Source organism: Manduca sexta, chromosome 8, assembly GCF_014839805.1.
Source record: "Manduca sexta isolate Smith_Timp_Sample1 chromosome 8, JHU_Msex_v1.0, whole genome shotgun sequence".
Lineage (NCBI taxonomy): Eukaryota > Metazoa > Arthropoda > Insecta > Lepidoptera > Sphingidae > Manduca > Manduca sexta.
In genome coordinates, this window is record NC_051122.1 from 2,174,412 (window position 1) to 2,197,068 (window position 22,657).

A 22,657-nucleotide genomic window follows, 5' to 3' on the forward strand; every position below is an offset into this window, starting at 1 on the left:
CCGGGATTTGAACCTAGGACCACAGCGCGGTAGACAAACTCGTACCACGTACCCATTACAACTACATCACCGAGGCAGTCATGATATAAAATCATTCAGGCATGTTATTTTATATAAAAGACGAATGAACCTTCACCATAGGTGATATATATGAACTACGTAAGATGAGCTATGTGACGCTTTAATAGGAAAGAAAGAAAGACTTTCTCTTATTGTATACAAGTTAATTTACTTTAATTATTTTGTAGCTTACTGTCCCCATAACCCTCTCAATCTTTCCCTCGTTGTACACAAGTTAATTTACTTTAATAATTTCTAAGCTAACTCTCCATGATCAGTCGTCGCGGCAATATGCTTTGACTCTCCACTGCGCAAGCCACCTATAAACCTGTCAAATGCTCATTATGATAGTTCAAACTATTTCGGAATTTGGAGAGGCAGTATCTTATTTACTAATGCAAAATTAAATTTATTATCCAAGATATTGTTATATCTAGCAGCTTCTGGTAACGCCAGAACTACAATTACTTTTGTATTTGTTAATTCACTTTATATTTCCATATCTGGTTCAATACTGGATCTTTTGCAAGACATTAAATCTAATTCGAATTGTTAAGGCGCGACTTTAAATCATTGTTTGAACAACATTATTTAACCGGGCTACATTTTTGAATAAATATATGTAAAGTTAAAGGCGTGCTAATGTTATGATATCTTATTACATAACTAGAGCACTAAAGGCTGCGAAGGCGCGAATAAAATTCAGATCAAAATTTTCATTGTACATTTTGTTTTGATATAAATTACTCCATAATGATTTCTTATGTTTACGCCAATGTTAGACATTAAAATTAAACAATTTTTCGACTACTTTTTACAAAACTAAAATTATTGAAACCGTGATAAAATCCGCAAAATAATTTAATTTTAATAAATTACTATCTACAACACATATATGTGTTATAAATGTACGTATTTCTGCGCTCTACATTTTAAACATTACAAAGTTTTAAAGTTATATTGATTTTTCAAGTACTTAGGATTCTGCAAACATTTCAATAAAACCAATAATGGTGAAAGAGCGGCGATAGCCTAGTTGGGTGTGGAACGGACTGCCAAGACGAATGTCCGCAGGTTCAAATCCCAAGGGCACACACCTCTGACTTTTCTAAAAAATCATGTGTGTATTCTTTGTGAATTTATCGTTCGCTTTAACGGTGAAGGAAAACATCGTGAGGAAACCTGCACATCTGAGAAGTTCTCTATAGGAATTTCGAAGGTGTGTGAAGTCTACCAATCCGCACTAGGCCAGCGTGGTGGACTAAGGCCTAATCCCTCTCAGTAGTAGAGGAGGCCCGTGCTCAGCAGTGGGCAAGTATATAATACAGGGCTGATATTATAATAATGGTGAAGCACATTTTTTATCATACGAATAAAAACATCAGACCAGTAAGTACAGTATATATAATCTTGCTCAACGAAAATTGTCCCGTATCTAGATTGTAAGAATAAAGTCCCGTCTTATTGTGTACCAGTACCAGGTTCAGTGTAGTCCAAATATAATCTCGCTCAATGAAAAATATTCCGTATATAGATTGTCAGAATAAAGTCCCGTCTTATTGTGTATCAGTACCAAGTATAGTGTAGCCCAAATATAATCTCGCTCAACGAAAAATGTCCCGCATATCGATTGCCAGAATAATGCGGGACATTTTTCGTTGAGCGGGCTACACTGACAATTATACGACATTGCACTGGGTAACACAATTAATACTGTACTTACTGGTCTGATGTTTTTATTCGTATGATAAAAAATGTGCTTCACCATTATTAACTTATTTTGTTAACTATACACCGACTGACCCCAGATCGCATCTTGTAATATCGAGTGACCGAATGTCCCTCCAAACGCGATGCCAAGGTTTAATGTGCTGAAAATACGTTTCTATTTTATGACGTGTTTTGTAGGTTGATGGAAACGTTATGGTACAGTTTGACCTTGTTGAACGTCGGGCGCCGTGGTTATGTTGGTAGGGTCAGTAAAGTCGTTGACTAGTGTTGCTTTCAACTATCCTGAGTAATAAAATAGTCAATAAATAAAGCATGGAATGTAGAAAAATAAACGTAAAGATTTTTTTTATTATTTCGATTTATTTTTAAAAATCATTTTATTTTTTAGAGTAAATCAGGTATGTCTTATAATTTTAAAAGTAAGTTAAAATCTATAAATGAACTTAATCGCTATGTTCGGAAGTTTCCGGTATGCATTTTGAAATGGAACTAATAATTAGGATAGGGTATTAAAATGCGAAACAGAAAAAGCCGATTTCTGTAGTAAACATTAGTAAAACAAAAATCCATACTAGTACTATAAACGTGATAGTTTCTGTCTTACGTTTCCATTACTAAATCACTAATAATGTTTCGATGTTTTTTTTACAAAGTAAGCTTGATATGGGCGAAAGTGAGAAAGGATATGGGCAATTTTTTTCAATATTGTAACACAAACTAAGCTGGCAGCTAATTCTTTTATTTTACAGTGGCTTTTGCTCGTGGCTGCGTCTACAATAAAAGGTTTTCCTGGGATAAAAGTTCCGCTTTATATTCTCTCGGAATAAAATAGTGCCTATAATTTAAGCTACACCTTAGCAATGCATCGGTGAAGACTGCATTTAATTTTATGCAATAGTTATTGCGTGATGCGTATGCAAACATACTTGCAGACAGACAGACAAAAAAACTGTTGTTTTAGTTTTCTTGCTCTAATATGGACCCACATGTTAGTTTTTATTCAGTATCTATAATGTACAGACATCGGCCTATTACAATTTTATATGTATAGATTTCATAGATGACTCTAAGATATACTAAAATCCGAATATTATTTTGGTCGTAAAAACTGCATCGATAAATTATATTACTCATGTTGTGATAGCTTATAACCAGTATTACGATTACGTAAGCGACTATAGCTATAATTATGTGTATATTTCAAAAAAATTTGCAGCAGCAGCAGCAGCAGTTAGCACTAACATAGCCCTTAACTAATAGATAAATAATTTTCACACACACACATAGAATATAGATCTTCATAGGAGTATGCAGAGGCGCAACCAGGGCACCAGGCCGTTACTGAGCAGAAAAACCCACATACCACTTTGCCGAGATTCGAACCCAGGACCTCAAAGCGCCGCTATACGATGCAATACAACTACGCCACCGAAACAGGCAGTAAATTTTTAGTAGTACCTTAAGTCCGTCAAAAGTTACTTATAGAAGTTTGTACACCAGTCGCCATTCAAATAACAGTTAAGGTGTACAGCACTTACGTGATTTATTCCCGTGGCTAGTACCTGTTACTAGCTATTTCCATTTACGATGCAGTTGTAAATACAGTATTAAATTTTGTTTTGGACTTGTATTAAACTGTTTGTAAAATTGCTTAAATTACGTGCGAATGAGACGGGGTTATGTAGGGTTTAGTTGGTAAGAGCGGGATAGGTAGTGCATGTAGGCACGATTTGTGTCTGTATTTATATTTTAATAAGTTATAATTGCATGCGGAAAATGTCAACGTTTAAAATGGATATTTATTTTTATATTTGTATTTTTTAAATTTTAATTAAAGGCGACATTGAACTATCACTACATAGTATAAAACAAAGTCGCTTTCTCTGTCCCTACCTTTGTATGCTTAAATCTTTAAAACTACGCAACGGATTTTGATGCAGTTTTTTTTTAATAGATTGAGTGATTCAAGAGGTAGGTTTATATGTATAATAACATCCATTAAATAGTGGAGAAATATTGCACCCGTGCGAAGCCGGGGCGGGTCGCTAATTAATTACAAATAAGAAACAAATATTTATAAATAAGTACCACATGTAACTGATTCTACAAGATGCTATAAACAAAAATAAGTTGACAAACCATAGGTGTTCTTTTTAAACGTACAAAACGGTGGTCATACAGAAGCCATAGTCTCGCCATATTTTCCAACATTATATTCTATTGAAATAGACATAAGTACTGAATTGGAACCTGTTTGGCAGTATCAGCACGTTGCCCGAACCCGCTACGTATTTTTGAGTTTTTTTCTTCCAGTATATTGCGAATAAATGTTTATTTCTTTCAATCTTTCTTTCTAAATTAGACATTGGTTGGCTACTATGCAAAAATAAGCTACGTCAATTAATTTATCCCAACATATTGAACATCTTTATTTCATTTATTACTTTGAACGAATTCATTTACATCAACTTTGCCGCATAAACCAAATTCACCAACATGTCAGACTTAATTTAAATTCCTCGATAACATTCTGACGAAAGCAAGAATTTTTACCCACTAAAATACCGAAGTGGCTGTTAATTTCGCTCGCTAAAACGTGGGTGAGACTATCTCGACCGCCGACCGCGAATCACCGGACAAATTGTTATTGCAATTTTTTCCTGTTAACTTTATTGTTGCGATGAAAGTACGTTCAATGGCATTGTGTGTGTGGTCAGGGTGTATGGAGTTTATTTATGTACGTAGTCTTCGCACGTGAATTGAAAGTTTTTTTTGAGATATGAGATTGCTGTTTTTAGGTTATAGACTTTGTTCGCGGTTTAGTGTTTTTGGGATTTTTCATTAGAAATTGTAGGTTTTAGGTTATGCTTGACTTTTTTTTCGATTTAAATCAATACTTTGGGCAAATATTACCGTAATATAGATGGGGAGTTTCCTATTATTCACAGAATTTACAAATTCGGAGCAGTTGTTCACTCAGTAGATGGCTTATTACTTTCGTTTCTCGATTTTTTTTATAAAACCTATATATTTTTAAACATAAACTAGCTTTTGCTTGCGGCTCCAACCATGTGAAAAATTTATTCCATGATAAAAGTACCCATTAAAAATTTTCCGGCTAAAAGGGAGCCTATAGGTATTTTTAATAAGGCGTCTAGCAATACATCGGTGAAAACTACATTTAATTCTATGCAGTAGTTTTTTCGTCATGTATATATAAACATACAAGCAGGCAGAAAGGTTTTAGCTTGAGTTACTCTAATAAAGACCTCAGTATTAGTTTTTCTTAAATATCTTTAATATAGCGAAATCGGCCTAGTACAATTCCATTATGTGTAATAAAAATAATAAAAAGATGCGAAAGTGACTGTCTCTTTGTTTATTACGATTTCATTACTAACCCACTAAACTGTTTTTGATAAAAGTAATATGGAAACTGCTAAAATAGAAAGAAAAGAAATAAGCTATATTATTAAATATATAACAAACCGATCTAAAGCTAGTATTTTTACCACCCAAATCGCAAAATCTAAATCAAAACGCGAACGCCCAGGGTGAAGATAATATCAATAAAAATCGATAGCTACCGTCAATTTCTTTCGATGCGTGCTCTTCGCAAACGCGTACGGATTTATGGACACCATGCCGGCACAATAATGCTTTCCGTGTGGCCTTCACGCCTATCTGGTATGCGATTCATGAATAGGTAGCAATTTTAGTTTTTTATATTGACGAGTTATTGGTTAATTCCACGTCTGCTTATAAATATGCCGGTAGAACTGTTAATTTTGATGGTAGAGTTTCATTTCAAAAATGCTCATGGTTTTCAGGAATTTATTATATGTATTTAGTTTATAATATAATGTTAATATTTGTAATTGATTTAAATGTTTTACCTTTTTTACTTTGATTTTTTTTTGTAAAATTGTTTAGCCTGCACCGTTTCTTTAGTTCGTTAAAAATCTAAGACTCTTTTTATATTAGATTGTCTGAAAAAGATCGCTTTTTAGCGATAAGACCGCCTATTAGTGCACGTTTTTATTATATAAAAATCGTATTCATTTTACTGTATCTAGAGTATACAATGAGGTGTTTTTATTAATTTAGAAACTCTTTTAGAATAACTACTCACATACTATATACATGAATCTGGAAGCATATAGTATTTCTCTACTGGACGGTAGTTAAAACTTCTTAACTGGCATTTACATAAATGGTGCTCAGTTTAAAGAACTACGAACATAAATTTTCCTTGAAGAGCTTTTATTAACTACATCGCTTTCATCTCTATGATTGATAGAGTCAAACGCTTACACCAATAAAGCACATAAAACATTCAAACCGGGTAATAAACTGCTCTAAATTGTACCGTATTAACAAAGCTTAAAGCTCAAATTCTTTAGATCTTGAACTTTTTCATGAACTAAAGAGTTAGACGCCAATTTACTCCAATCAAAAGCGTTTGTAAACTTGACCTTAGTAACAGTATGCGTAATAATAACATCAAGTTGTCCATAGACAGTCTGATTAGATATTTATACTTCTTTGATAGTTTACCATTGGCTTAGTGGTAGAACTTTTGCTATGAAATTGGAGATCTCAGGTTCCATGCTCAATTCGGAATACAAAATGTGGGTTTAGATTTAAAAAAGGGAACACTTTATGAAATACTATTTGGGTACAATATATGGGTTAAGTAAAAGTCGTAGGAATTTGTAAGAGGTAGGAAAAAAGAGAGATATGTTTAGCAATGGATTCCTATGGTGAAGGTGGTATTTATTGGTGATGCTCAAATTTGGACTTTATAACGAATATATCACGACTTTAATCAAAACGTTGGTACACGATATACCTGCAGGTTCTGGTTGTCTCATCCTCTTTTTTAATTGTTCTTTCTGTTCCTCAATAGTGGACAACGAACAAGTTAAACAAAGGTGTGTGGTGTTGTGTCGCATTAACCATTATAATTTCGTCTACATTATGTACCACCTCGTCTATATGCTGTATGGTTGCATTGCCTTTGCCAACAGTTCCGGCAACAGTGGCCAATGGAATGCATAATATCTAGGGAAACTTTTGAAATAACTTATACTTTATCCTTGATTTAATGAAGAAATTTTTCCACGCTGTGACTGAAATCTAGATTAGTTACCTACATCTCTGCCTATTTGGGTTTATGTTGCTTTAATGAATTCTATTGTTTGGCATCGTTCTAGAAGTTTCTATAATACTTTATATTTACTTTTTAGTGTAGATCTAATATTTAGAATATCTCCACTTATGTTTTATAATTATAGTGTATCAAACCACGGCATCTGTTATTTAATAATAAGCAAGAACTAAAAATATTGTGTACAATTTCACATTTCACAAGTTTACTTAAAAATATATTTTTCATTTTGATTTGATCGTTACTAAGCAGCAGGCCCTAGCTCATTAAAGTAATAACTGACAGCTCTCATATTTTTCCAACATCAAAACCAATTCCCAGATCATCAATAAAGCCAATCAATATAATCTGTCAGGCAATAATCATGTCACAAGCTATGTATTAGCGCAATTATTAATTCAATACGAGAATGGTTAACATAAAGTTTTGGCCCGTAATTTGTACTGCTTGTTTCGGTACCATATAAGGCGTTCGATTTATGCTCAGGTAGTGCGTGATAAGCTTCGTAAATTGGCCGCTTATAATGAGAAACGGAATAATTAAAAAGCGTTTAAATATTCAGTTGCAATTGTTTATTCGTTTCTTCTAACGTTGAGGGTATGTAGGCGTTCTTAATAGAGTTGTTAAAATTAATTAAATTTTGGTTTTAAATTTTTTATCACATCTACAATTTCAGAATAATTTTGTGTTTTTATTATTTCTGTGTCGGCAATGAAGTTTTGGATGTTTGTGCTGGTAGAGATTTATTTTCTTCTGTATGTTATATTCAATATTCTAGACGAAGATGAACTTATTTTATTTGAATATATAAATTTAAAAACAATGCCGGATGCTATAAAAGTACTGCTGGATGAAATAGTTACCTACTAAGCAAACCTTCATAATGTCAGATTCAAGATAAATGCATTGCGCAATTCTAAGCGCTGAGGGACAGACGGACAAGATTTTACAAAAGATACCACGAAAATAAATCTAAATATTTGTAAATTCCACATTTATCTATGACAATACTGACACAAAGAACAAAAATAGCAACCAAATTCCCGACGAGTTAAGTTAAATACTTCACAAGATTCGAAACGGCGTTCAAATGAAATCATCAACAGACGCTAACAAAACCATTTTTATTAATGACCATTTAAAAGCTGAAATTGTATGTGACACAACAATACGACATAAATAATGCAGTAATTGAAACGTGACGAAGAAAGCGGCTGTGCGATTGCAAGCGCCATGGCCTGTCACCGGAAAAAAAAAACAACCAGAGACAAATTAACGCGCGCTGGAGTTGTCATGTCATTTGTCAGATACGAGCGGCGCCGGCCCTTTGGCCAATGAATAGGCAGTTTGTGCTTTGTTTCACACTTAAATTAGATTTGTGAAGTATGTTGTTAGCAATTAAGTGTTACGGGTCTAGTTTCTTGCTTCAACAGTATTATAGTTTTGGGTATTGCAGCTGTTGGAGACTTGGAACGAAAGGTCTGATTTATTTATTAGTGTATCCTATTTCTAATGTTTGGTGAATAATGTGTTTCAATATATTTATGGAACATTGCTTCATAACGATCTAGATATTCTATAATACTAAATAATTGGCTATAAATATAAATCCTTAATTTTCTTATAAAGACAGATTATATTTTGTTTTAATTATTATTAATGCTAATCGATAATGGGAAGTCGATAAAGTGGATTTTTACCAGCAAACAGTAGCAATTCGTAACTAAATTAATGATTAAATAATTTTTATTTTTCTAAACCAAGTATAGTCAAAAGGCTAAGAAGAACTGTTTTTATTTTTATTGAACCCATTGACATACCAGACATTTAAGTTATCTTATTTAGTACGTATAAACATAATGTAACCTAAAAAGGTAAATTTTCTTCCAACTTGCAATCAATAAATTGTCCCACACTTTCGAAAATATGATTTAGAATCATTCCCATTCAATATTACCAGAATTAGTTACCGCAATAAAACTAATGTTCTTTTAATGTTTTTCCATTACATTTCTATTGGCAACATTAAGATTTATTGACTGTTTGCAGTTTTTCAACTGCCAATGACGCGATTGATAAAGAAACCTCAAATACCTTTGAAATGTTGTTCTCTTTAAGGGGTCAAGTGACGACAGCCACGTGTCTGAAACAAAATTGACATGTCATTATTACGTCGATTATTTGCTTCCGAGAATCAGTTCGGATATCATTACTGTTAATTGATTTGTGGTTAATATTTATATTGCTTGAGGGGCGACCAGTTTATAGCGTTTAATAGTGTTAATGACTGATGTGTTATCCCTGGTAGATAGTTTTATTGCTACGATGGTTACCTTAGCATATTTGTACTATGATGTGATAAGGTATAGGCGACCAGCTCCTTTACCATATTGATTACAATTTTAATCATATGCAATACATTTTTTGAAAACAATATTTTGTTTTTCAACCATATATACAAATAGAACGCTCTGCTTGGAGTTGTTAGCGTCATTATTTTATTGTACTTTTCCTTCTCTCGTCATACCCTCTTTTTTACTTTATTCTTTTTTTTTAATAATCTTTTCAAATTTATAAATTATGATTCCTTTTCATTTGTTTTTGTTTGCCATTAGGATTTATAATTCCTACATGATTTATATATTTTGTCAGTAAATTTGCCACATCATATCGGTTTCACAGCCTGAAATTACCAGCAATGCAGCCAACCGTTAATGTAGCGTCATATCATTTTCCTATCAATAATATTGTAATATGATTGGAAATAATTTCGAAATCCATACGTTTATGGAGAATGTATCAGATAGGTGTTTAAGTTGACCATTAGCGAATTCTTCGTCTGTTGTTCGTACTGTTTGGGCAATTGTCCTTATTATAATAATAAATCGTGACTAAGATCCTATCAAATCACACGGTTACCTCCGAAATGAGAATTAAATAGGCATATATTTACTTTTGATGCAAATTTAAAGGTGTTCCGAGAATTAGGTAAAGGCAATGGTGTATTATGATTAAAATTAAATACGGCATCTGTTTTATGATAATTACGTGGGCTTAACCAAGTCGAATTGTTGCAAATAATATGTATAAAAATATTTCCGAAATTATTTTTGTTCATTGACTCTCAATTATATCCATGGTTATATCTCTCCATCGGCTTCAATCTTCTGCCTGATGAAGTCATGCAGTAATGGAGACATTTAACGCATTGGAAACCTGATCTATCGATCTTTTGGGGTTTGTCCCCGTGGTCTCTTCCCTTGTAACTTTCCGACCATTAGCATCCCATCTTAATAATCATGAATTCCATTGAAAAGCCTTTTAGAAAATAAACATAATCAAGAGCGCTTAAGGTCGATCGTTTTAAGCCATTAGATCAGACGTGATCAAATTTATACTACCTTCTACAATGTAAGTCGATATTTTAGTGCCAAATAATTTTATCATTTATCTCGATACTTATATGGTTGCTATCAAATCTCGAAGGGCATTCAATTAAATTATCAGATTGAAACGCCACTCTCCCTATAGTAAACGACACGACCGCCCATGAACAATAACAACTTATACAACAATGAATTACAAAGCAGTAGATGGCCCTGCACTGTGCTTCTCACCCTATGATATAATATGATATGTTCCACCATCATCAGTTCCAGGATGTCCACTGGTGAACATGGGCCTTTTCCAAAGATTTCCAGATCGACCTGTTGGAAGCGACCCGCATCCAGCGATCTCCTACGCCTTTTATTAGGTCATCTCTCCACCTCGTGGGTGGACAGATGTCCAATAATATAACCTTATATGCCCCATAATTACCTATTAAATACACTGGGTAGAGGTAGAGTATTCTTCTGACCAAAACAGAATAATGCAAGCACAGTATTGCTTTAGTATTGTATTAAAGAGATTTATATAGAAGACCTACTGTTTTAATAATAATAATAATAATATAATATATTTAATATTATCAGTATGTATTATATACTGTCCCATCCGTTATTTTGCAGGGGTTTTTGTACTACTGAAAGGGATAGACTCTAATCCCCCACAATGACCTAGTGCGGGTTTGCAGACTTCACATACCTTCGAAATCCTTGTGGAGAACTTCTCAGGTTTCGTTCATCATCAAACCAAACGACAATGCTTCAATCTTTTTTACCATAATTAATTTAATAATCACATTATATTATAGATTTATATGCAGACAAATATCTATTATGTCTTCAATTGTTAGATACTATCTTCAAATCGTGAATCTCACATTATCAGATTGTTAGGGTATATCTATAATCGGGGTCAGGGCGGTCTCATAACACCGTGAATGTATGCGGCCGGCGACAGCTATTGATTGCAGGCAATCAGAATAATCTAATGCGAAACGACGTGCATTAAATTCCCTCGCATGTGGGCTACTAGTATTGTTTCGTGTTGCTAACCATCGGGGATTTCAAGATTTTATCGGATTTTACTTGATAGATACGTCGGTATTTTTGTTGTGGTTGGGAGACTATGGATTTCTTTATATGAAATGCTATCTGCCATGAACGTTTTCCTTGACTAATTTAATTCCAGATACTTTGATAGAGTTGGGATAGTTTTAATTAATTTTATTCTAGTCATATTTGACTGTCATAGTTTAGTGATCAAGGCCTATCAATTTAATGAAGGTCTTTTTATTACATGAAAAATAAATATTTAGGATAAAATTATTCAATGATAAAATGCTATTAATTTTGGTGTGTCTTTTATAAAGTTTTTTGATTGTTTGTGTTGTATCTTTAAAGTAATTCTCAAAACTATTTCATTTTGTTTTAGGATTCCTGTGTTTTTAGCATCAATATTGGTTAATATTAAGTAGGTTACTAAATTTTGCTTTTATTAGCGGCCAATTCATACAAAGTGGCTTCTTAACTTCTGAACTATGCATTTGCATGTGATGTTTTAAACAGTTGTCAAGAATTAGAAGTAAACGAATTAGGATTTCATTTTATGAGATATAAACGATCTCACCCAATCTTGTAGAATCCGAGCACTGTCATGACATACAGCATGTCATTAATATTCGCTGCGATTGGTAAGAGATGTTTTATTTTACTTTTACTACATACGGTCCTACCACTGCCCGTATCTTTTGTTTAGGATTTCATTTTATGAGATCTAAACTTTATCCCATCTAAGCTTGTAGTGTCCAAACGCTGTTAAGACATTGAGCATGTCATTCATATTAGACCGCGTCTTATTCACTAACAAGTACTGAAGTTCCACTTACTTATGTATCTGCGTTTTTAACGATTTATAAAAATTTATTGATTGGAATTTTTGCCCATACGATCCTACCACCTACCTTGCCCGTGTTTCTCGGTGTGACCAAACCTTTACATTAACGCAGTGGGATGAGTAATTTAACATTAGACTGACATGTAGTGGGTGCAATTCTCGTCACTATGTGAATTGGTACCTTACAAAATGTCAAGAGTTAACTTTACAGGGGCAGTATTGCAGTTTCTGACATGTGCTGACAGCCTCCGTAAAGCAGCGATATGTCTGTGAATCGAGGAACCGCTTAGACAAATGTTTATTTATCTGCAAATATATTGTAGTTGTACTTTTTAAATGTCATTACCTTACACAATTTGTGGATTTATTTCTTGTTTTATTATTTGTTGAATATTTAGTAGCCATTCCTAGTCGTCGAGGTGTTCACGGGATACGCCGGCAAGCTGGTCAAGCTGCAGGATATTTTATTTTTTTGGACATCTACATGGACATTTACATCTACAGTCCGCATTCTATATGGTCGGCGCCATCAAGGACGTAATTACCAAGACGCAAGACTTCGCAGAGCATAACGTGAAATATTTATTAAACGTAGATTTAGGATGTTATTGAATTTGGAACAAACGTTTTAATATATTCGTCAAACTTTCCAAATATGTCCGCCCCGACAATTTAATTTCTATGCATTCTCACAATAACACCCTCGCAATTCCATTATGATTTGTGATAATTACTTTGCGCCGGCGTAGAACGCATAAATCTATCGTAACTGACTGGCAATGAGAGATTTCATAAAGCTGTGTCGCCCGTAAGAGCGTTTCGGACTGAATTGAAGATGATGTGATTTATGCTAACGTTTTGTAAACACGCGTAAGTGTTTGAGTTTGGATTTGATTACGTATTATGTAGGTATTGGTGGTCGCGTATTTGGGCCGTGTAGTATTTTTTTGAAATATTTCTATATTCGGGGTTACAATTTCGCATAATGATAATTTACATGTTGTTCACATAGGGTGAGGTTGGGGGACGAGGCTCTGCTATTTGATACGTTATTCGCCCTAGGTCGTGTAGGTTAGAGGTTTTTTTTTGAGTAGCCGTCCCTACAGTAAGGGATAGGTCTGCGAATGGGATACTGGAATCCCCCGGCTTAGCGGCTGCAGGAGCCTGGAGGTGAGCCGGGTTAGAATTTGTGGGGGAAAGATGGGAACCTTCTTTTAAGATGGGCACAGGGGAAAAGGAGTGGAAATATTCACCAGACGTCATAGGTCTCAATGCGTATTTACAATTAAGAGGTATATATACACACTGAACTGAGGTTAGCTTTGATTTGCACATGCTATTCGTGCTTACGTTTCACGGAAGTATATATTTTGTGTCCGATGTGGTGATAATAGGACATAGGATTAAAATAATGTGTTGCTCTTTAATATAAAGCGAGACTTGTTGTAAGTTGTACTAGTTGCACCTCTGGCAGCCCAACACTTGATTATGTATGCCCTTAATAAAGGTTCTAATACTATGCTCTCTAAGTTAATTGTTGCTACTTAAATTATAATTGATTAGTTGACCTAATTACTTAACACATGATACTTCTATATCGAATTCAGCCCTAAAATCAAATAATCATTATTATAATATCAACCCTGTATTATAATACTGTCCCACTGTTGGACACGGGCCTCCTCTACTACTGAGAGGGATTAGGCCTTAGTCCACCACGCTGGCCTAGTGTGGATTGACACACACAAACCCTCGAAATTCCTATAGAGAACTCCTCAGGCAGGTTTCTTCACGATGTTTTCCTTCACCGTTAAAGCAAGCGATAATTCACAATGAAAACACAATCTTCCAAATCTGGGTAAACCTAATATGCAAATTATACCTTAGTATCAAATACTAGAACTTTACTATAAGCTGGGTGGACAGGACCTCCCGCCGTTCGCGTCTGTTTCACTAGCCTGTCTGTTACACAACAATGGCTACACCTTAATTGCCACAAACAAGTTTAATACAATGGTAAAATTACGCGAATTTGTATCCTCTTTTAAGATAGTCAGAAATCTTGCTAAATATACGGTCCAATTCAGCATGGGAAGTGTTTTCATCTCTTTACTTTACTGGTGGTAAGTCTCTCATATGTGGGAGTCCGCCTGGCTAGATACCACCATACTGTCTATTTCTACCACCAAGCAGCAGTGTAGTCACTGTTATGTTCCGGATTGAAGCGCATTGTAGCCAGTGTAACTACTGGACATAATAAGACTTAACTTCTCATGTCTCAGGATAGCGAGCGCAGTGGAGTGCCAAACAATACTTTGTAATTCAAGGTGTTAGATGGTGTTTCTTCTGTTTATGGGCGGTCGTATATTACAATCAGGCGAACGTCAAGCTCGTCTCGTCATTTAAAGCAATAAAAAAAGGTCCTATGCAGCATGGGAAGTGTTTATATCTTTCTCATTGGACTGGTGTCTAATTAAATTTAGCATTTCGAGGGTCAAGTTTCAAATTTGTGCCTGCTGGACTGATGGATTGATAGATGGGGACAGTTGGCTGTATAAATTATATGTCGATTGTAGGTAAACTGTAATGAACTGTCAAATTTTTCGTTACGTCTCTAAAAAAATAAATCCTTTTAGGGCTAAACTTTAGATGGCTGATTCAGCAAAGGAACATTTAAAAAAGTCTAAAAATTCAAATGAATCTTATCGCTAATAGTCTTAATCATCAATTTACCTTATAAAGTTTCATATCAACAAGATCGATCTTCTAAAAACCAGACACTTGAAATTAACTTTCACTGACCACACCCAAAGCCTCTGCAAACCCATTGAAAGGCAAACAAGCGTCAAAAGTGGTCAGAGATTACCACAAATCCAACACAATTACCATGCCTTTATGGTTTAAAAGCCGGCATTGTGATCTACGATACCGAATAATCAGGGTTAATATTTGAACATCGTGTTTGGGCGGGTCATACAGACCAGGCGCCCGGCAGTGTTAAGTTCAACAATTATACATGAGAACATTTTAAGGATAGCGTGGGAACGTAGGGTTACGCTGCGGTCAATATTGGTAGGTCATTGTTGCGGGTTGGATGGGACGGATTAGGGTGCGAGGTGGGTGGCTAAGGACATTTATTTTATGAAGTATTATTGATTTAAATAATTTTAATTTGTATTTGTTAATTAAAATTATAGTTAACTAAGTAAAGGATTTTAAATTTTTCATCCCAACTTTACATGTAAAGTAAGTGCTTTAAAACTTAAGATAAAACATAAATGAAAATATATAGATTTCAAATACCAATTTTGGTCTATAAAAACCAATGATCCTAATACAATTTATAATAATGTTAATTATAAATAAAAATTAACAAAATTTTAATTGTTACTTTGTCAAAGTTTCGGTGCAAACAATTAGGCCCCCGAACCTTCCGTGCAGCCCTGTCCAGGAGCAGTATTTGGTGGCTAACAGATCGGCACCGCCCCCCGTTTCCACCTACGTGGGGCGGTGTTTAGTTTTGTAATTAGTTAGTGTGTCACGTAGTATATAATGGTAAATAATGCATTGTCGGCCATTTTATGACCCCACCACGGTAGGAATTCGTCATGGGTGGCTTGCATTGTTTTATCTCTTTTACGACCTCGAATTTTTGATGTGGAAACTGCGGTATGAATTTTTTATTTCATGTGGCATTTTAGTATTATTGTTTCTTTGCATCTTTTGTGGAGGTTTTATTAAGATTTATTTGCGAGATTTTTATTATCTTTCTATATGAGCACGTCTGATGCAGAACTTAAAATATTATTATTTTTCTCTCTAAGACTGGTGGGAGGAACTAAATGATATTCTTTGGTCCATTGTATACATAGCAGGTATAAGAAGAGCTAAATACATTTCATCAATATTCAAGTGATGTTTCTGATACTATAGTTTATACTCACTGCTAACCAAAAAGTATATCGTATTTATCACCAAAGCTGTTTTTTCTGACATTTATTCGCCAAACCCGCTTTAATCGCACCCCTTTAAACCTTCTTTAATCGCACTCCCGAAGCCTTTGTATTACTCCTGTCCACAAATACGAGTAAAGTTAAAATTAGTACAAAATTTGTAATTGTTATCAAACATGATTTATCGCTTCATTAAATAATAATTTATGATAATTAAATTGATTTTCAATCACGATTCAACACTAAATAATAAATGTAAATAACAATAATTTGTAATCATATTTTATGTCATAATATCGAATAAGTAGTGGAGACAAGGTACAGGAATGCTTTAAGTGTGCAATGTTAATGTTGAGTTAATCGTGATAATTTAATTAGATTAATAAAATTAATCCCTTGTAATTTATGAGATGAATGTGAAGGTCGAAAGTAAAGGGCTACTGGTAGGGCTGGTGGTGCTGGCGGAATTTGTTCTTAAAGTAGTGGATTCAGTGCTCGGATAAAATATTTTTTTAGGGTTAGTTTTCTATCTGTAAGCAGTCTTTTGAAATGTAAAGTCTTAAATAAATGAATGTTGAAATTAACCGTCATATATTATTCGATTTTTTTTGTATTTTGGCACGGCAAAGTGATTTTACTGCACCTGAGGGTAAGTGGACTGGGGTCCAATAGAATGTCGAGTGACGAGAGATGATTACCCCTGGGCAGTCGACACAATTATGCCGGCCTGTTGGAACCGGATATAATTACAGTTAATATTGATTTTATTTCCTATAATCATATTTCTAATAAATAAATTTATTAGTATCTATTACTATTTATCTTTCAGGATATCACGATAGATTTTCAACATGACCAAACACAATAGCAATAAAACATCGACTGTGAAAATTCACAAATTATAAATCTTCGTGAACCATTTCGTTATCGTGGACCGGTGTAATCTATTTGGATCGGTTTAATGGCTCCGCGTTCGGTAGCTGCGCCTGCGCCGGTAGACATCGCTAATGTCCGCTTAACACGAGACCAGTGACTCATTGAACTTGGTGTACGTATATCTGTGTAATATGGTATAGTACTAGGAGAGGTTACTAAATGAAACCATATAATATTTGTTTTCACCTCAGCTAAAATGCCAAAAATTAATCATGACTAAATATTTGCGCTAAAGACTTGTTTTTAATTTTCTGATTTTTTTATAATTTTGTGGTTTAGTGCAGATATGGTTGCAGATAAAAATTTGCTAGATTTAAACCGACCTGCTTTACGTAATCCCTTCCGGATCTGGTTCGTGTATAACTGTCTCAGAAAACTTATAAAGTCACCTGGGATTTGAACCCAAAATCTCTGGGTCCTAAGAACATACTTAGACGTTTTTACTAGTATAAGGAGGCGTCAGGTAGATCTTATTAGATGAAGATATGCAATTACACGTTTTTGTCCCTGAAAGAATTGGTAAAGGTGCTATTAGTGCATCGTCTTTTGGACATATTTTTTCAGACTTGTGTGGTCAAGAATTTAAATAGGTACTATACATAATTTTTATCTATTGTTAATATTATTAAAATTAAAATAATAATTAGCTACACGCATAGACAGACAATTCACAAGCCCAAAGCACTTTCAAGAAACGATTATGAACGCGAGCGGGAAAGCGAATACAACCTACGTCTCCTAAAAAATAAGTAAAAAAATAGTACAACTATGAAATGTCTGGACCGACGGTTGATTTAATAAACGATACTAATCTTAATCATCGATCTGATCCCGTAAACCAATCGAAATAAGTTATTTATAAGACATGTCAAGAAAACTTGTTTTTATTGGTCCATTTTCGCGATGGGTCGAAAAAAGCGATTAGAACCATTTATTTAAAACGACGGTACGACAATATTCATTCGTTCAAGTCACTAACATGGTGTGAAACGACAACGGGCCAATTTAACTGTCGCCTACGATTAGCTGTCTTATTAATCCGCAAATCGAGTTTATGATTGGCACCTCTAACTATATTGTGGTTCATAGATAATTGTTGGCAACTCGCGTATACACCAACGAAGTTCTTGTGAGTGTCAATGGTATGGGGAAATGGGATATTTTTATATAACTCACTTTCTAAGTCTGTAATCTAGACCCGTTTAGAATTATATGTAATTCCGGCTTCCTTTTTATAATCTACTTACAGGTAAAGTTTATTTATTTACTGATTTGCTTGTGGAGTGAGCTTTAAAATACTCAAATTATTTTAGGAATTATGGCTATACTTTGAAGGAAAAGAAAGTGAGTTTACGGAGGTTTCATTTACTACATGAAACACATCATCCTCTCTCTTCTTTTTATTTTTTATTTATCATACAAATAACAACTTATAATCGGGTACACATTGTATACAAAATTGCTTAAAGTTTTTGAACATAATTATAACTCAAAAACTTAGGTTCCACTTACATTGGTAAATTACATTTGGTTTACTGTAAGACCGTATACCCCATGTACTCTGTACCTGCTATTCCGTGCTGGTTAAATCTAAAATATCTAAAAATATATTGAGATTGTCTTTGTATTAATTTGTCATAAGAGTTTTCTTTATGTGTGTGATTAACTAAAGTTTAGAGCCGGCCTAATTATGCTGTAGACGAATATGAACTACAAAAAGGCTCGTCCTTGTGTCTACTTATTCATTTGATCTAACAAAAGCTTTGCACAAATAATTTATTATTGTCATAATTTATGTTATATTGTACATAGTTTATGTAAAGTAAACATTAATTAATTACAAATTTATGAAAACACTCAAATGATAGAATCTTCTAAGTATAAATAAACAATTTAATTGTTGATTCATAAAATAAATCATTCCATTCATATTTTAATAAGACGCCCATACACATTTAGTCCTTTGTGATAAGTTTCTTTTAATAACATGCAATTAATTATATTTATTGATGTTTGTTTGTTGTGAAGTATTTTGAAATGGAATTATTTGAATAGATTTTAATATCATTGAATTTGAAGTCATTTCAGCTTTGAGTCCTAATTTATAATAAATAAATATATTAATTAAATGGCAGGTAAATGTTTTTTATTGTCTTGCCTACCAAAGGAGCAAGTGGTTCGCCGGAAGGTAACCATTATCTACCGCTCTTAGACAGTAGCAGTGCCTGAGGGATAATCAAGCCATTGGAAAATAATACTGAGAATAATGAGATTAACTATTTATATCGATGTGTGTATTCTTTGTGAATTAATCGCTTGCTTTAACTGTGAACGAAAACGTCGTGGGGAACCTGTATATCTGAGAAGTTCTCTATAGGAATTTTGAGGGTGAAGTTTACCAATCCACACTAGGCTAGCGCAGTGGAGTAAGACCTAATGCCTCTCAGTAGTAGAGGAAGGGTATGCCCAGCAGTGGGATATTATAAATACAGGGTTGATATTATTATTATTATAATTTCTTTTTTCTTTCTTTTCTTTTAGACCAAAATTAATTAATCCAATTTCTCTACAGGCGAGTCAGTAATCGAACCCTAGTCTCGAAGCCATTTGTCACGCGTATGACGTGTTTACTGGACACGAAATAATCATAATATTTATAATAATTCACGTTTATACACGTGGGAAGCGTAAACATAGTCGTCGGTATAAGTGCCACTTTACGCGACCTCTGATGGTTTTGTCCTGAGAACTTAGAAAGTATAGTATAGCACAATATTCACTGTAATTGTAGGACTTAAGAGTTATAATTGTGTGGACCGTTGAGGATTATAATTAAATGGGACTTAATTCTAGCAATGGTATTATGAGGACATTGGAATGCTTGCAACCGTTGTGGAGGAATTTGTGTTGGTAGGTTATTTAGACATTTATTAGCAAGTTCAAGGTAAGTGTTTTCAATGGGTAATGAATAAGTTTATGAATTGGCGGCCGTGTCCGGAATTTGGCGTTATTTGAAGGGGATTAATTTGTCAAATATCGGTCATATGGTCCACGAGAAGGCGGATTTGAACCGATGTGCACTAGTCAATGGTTCGCACTGTTACCGCCGATATATCTCCCCTGCTCTACCCACGTCAAAGTACCTGGAATAAAAATGCAAAATTAAAAAATCCATTTTCATCTCCTGTTTCGAATAAATTTGTTGCTAAACAAATTAGAGACTCGCCGACTTTATCGCTCGGAGTCATATAATACTGGTCATTGTGGATCTTGACTTCAGGAGTTGTTGTCGTGGTGAAGGAGGAGGAAAGAGACTTTCCCGCCCTCACACCCACCACTACTCCTGTAAGCCAGGATCAGCAGTGGCACGCATTTTATGACACCGAGCAGTGAAGCTTGGCGAGTCTCAGGGAAAACTGATATGTCATTATCCCGCAACGAAATGAATCAAACAGAAAGATAGGGAGAGGTTGGAAATATTAATTGTCCTTTCCCTCCAGAACAATGCGGGTGACAAAAAAGAAGGGGGAAACTATAAGAAAAGGGAGGGATAGATATATTCATCCATCCGAAAGGGAATAAACGTGTAATCTCACATTATAATTATGAAAACACATCCCGTTAAGATCCCACAATCTAGCTCCAGTAATAAATGAGCCATCAATGTATTTACGACTAGTTTATGATCCAAAATCACTGGAAAGGATTTTGAGTTGCGCTCACTAATCGTTATTATCTATTGGCGCCTCAGATGCCGATGGGTTGTAAAAGGAATCAATTACTATTTGATTATGTGCCTGGAACTGTGTTAAACTGTGTGAAAACCTTTTTTAAACGGTGTATTTTAGTTCGTGGTGTTAGAACGCTTAAATATCCTCATGCCTTCTCCAAACCTTATTATGTTTTTTGGATTTGTTCTTTTGAGCGGTAGAGGTCTCTGTTTACGAATAAAAAAAAAATTAGATGACCCATTTATTCGCTTGTCAGCCTATGCTATGAGAAAAGAGATCAAGTTAAATAGTATTAAGTCTTTTCAATCCCAAAATCTTAAGAAAGTCCTAACAGCGATTATTATTATTACGTTTCCATATCTTCGATTCCAAGATTCTATCTACATTCTGATTGGTAAATTTTTGCCATCAATCTAAAGATTACAAATCATTTATAACTCCGGCCATTACAAAGCCAAGATCAAAAGCAAATAAATGAAGTACCAAACATTATCCTTTATCGAGATTACGTCATTACTGCCACTAAACTGTTATAATGACGTCATTAAACATTTAACGAGTGCCGAAGATTTACTGTTCTGGGCAGTTGTAAAACTGATTGTTATGTTACGCACTTTACAAATTAACGGTATATCGTTTAGTTTGATGAAGGGTTTAATATAAGCTTGTCTTTGAATATTTGTTTGTTGTGTTTGGGGTTGTAACTACGGATTATTATTAAGGTAAAGACTGCGTACTATTAGCCACATAGACTGCTTCGGTTTTTAAAAGATCTGTAACAGGTAACGGATGGCTATTTTTATATTTTCAACCAACTTGCTCGCGGCGTTTGTGTGAATGAATCCAGGATAAAAGTCTTGGTATATATTTTACTAGATAAAATAAGTCTATGTCCTTCCTAATATCACCGAAATCCAGTCGGTTTTAAATTTATCGCGTGTAGATAGAAACGACGGGGGACTTTGTTTTATGATTTGTATAAGGATTAAAGTGAGAAGCGGAAGGGTGATGTATGGAACCTCTTTATAAATTGTTGAGCTATGGGCAGTTTGTCTATATTATAAAGATTTAGGGATCGGATTTGGGTTAATTACAAAGCCGGTTCAATACTCACTGCACCTACAAGTATTACTGGAGGTAGAAAATTTGTATCAGGTCGGATAGCAACCACCGTCTAAAGAGCTTAAAACACGCCATGGCTCACGTAAGTATGTCGCGTTCCGGGAACAGCTTGTGTATACCCGGTTTCTAACAGTGCAGCATAATTAAGTCGACTAGCAAGGGGTAATCATAGAGGGACACTATCTGCACCCTATTCTATTTACAACCGAGTGCAGAGGGGTCTCTCCCATGTTCATATAAAGAAAGATATATAGGTGATCACTACGACTCATAAACACCCAGAGGAATTATAGATACCTTTTGATTCAATGACTTTTAATGTAGCAGAATAGGACAGAAGAGAGATATTTTAGGTTTTTCGTGATCAAGAGTATAAGCATTAAAAGATACCACTGAATGTTTGTGCTGATGGTACCTTTGGTATGTAAGTTCTCATGTTGAAAAATTAACAAGCTCTTTAAATCAAATCAAATGGTTCGTACGTGTATGCGCTGGCTTAAGAGTTGCCTAACCTAGAGTCGACCTTACTTGGCCGGAGACCTCGGTGTATCGAAGGCTTCGATAAGTCGCTAATAATTATTAAATTATGTATGGATTTTACGAACTAAAGTAAGAAGTATTAATAATAAGGAAATGAAATATGTAAATATTATAAACTCTCTCCCATTGGTGGA

At 34.4% G+C, this 22,657-nt stretch overlaps 1 protein-coding gene across 2 annotated transcripts in view; it reads right to left on the bottom strand.

Annotated features, from left to right (window-relative positions):
* The window catches only part of LOC115445951, a 239,298-nt gene that overhangs the window by 67,142 nt on the left and 149,499 nt on the right, over positions 1-22,657 (bottom strand). For both annotated transcript variants that reach the window (XM_037436408.1, XM_037436409.1), the window contains one exon: positions 9,056-9,104. The gene's annotated coding sequence lies outside the window, so the exon portion shown is untranslated. The remainder of the gene's footprint in view (positions 1-9,055; positions 9,105-22,657) is intronic.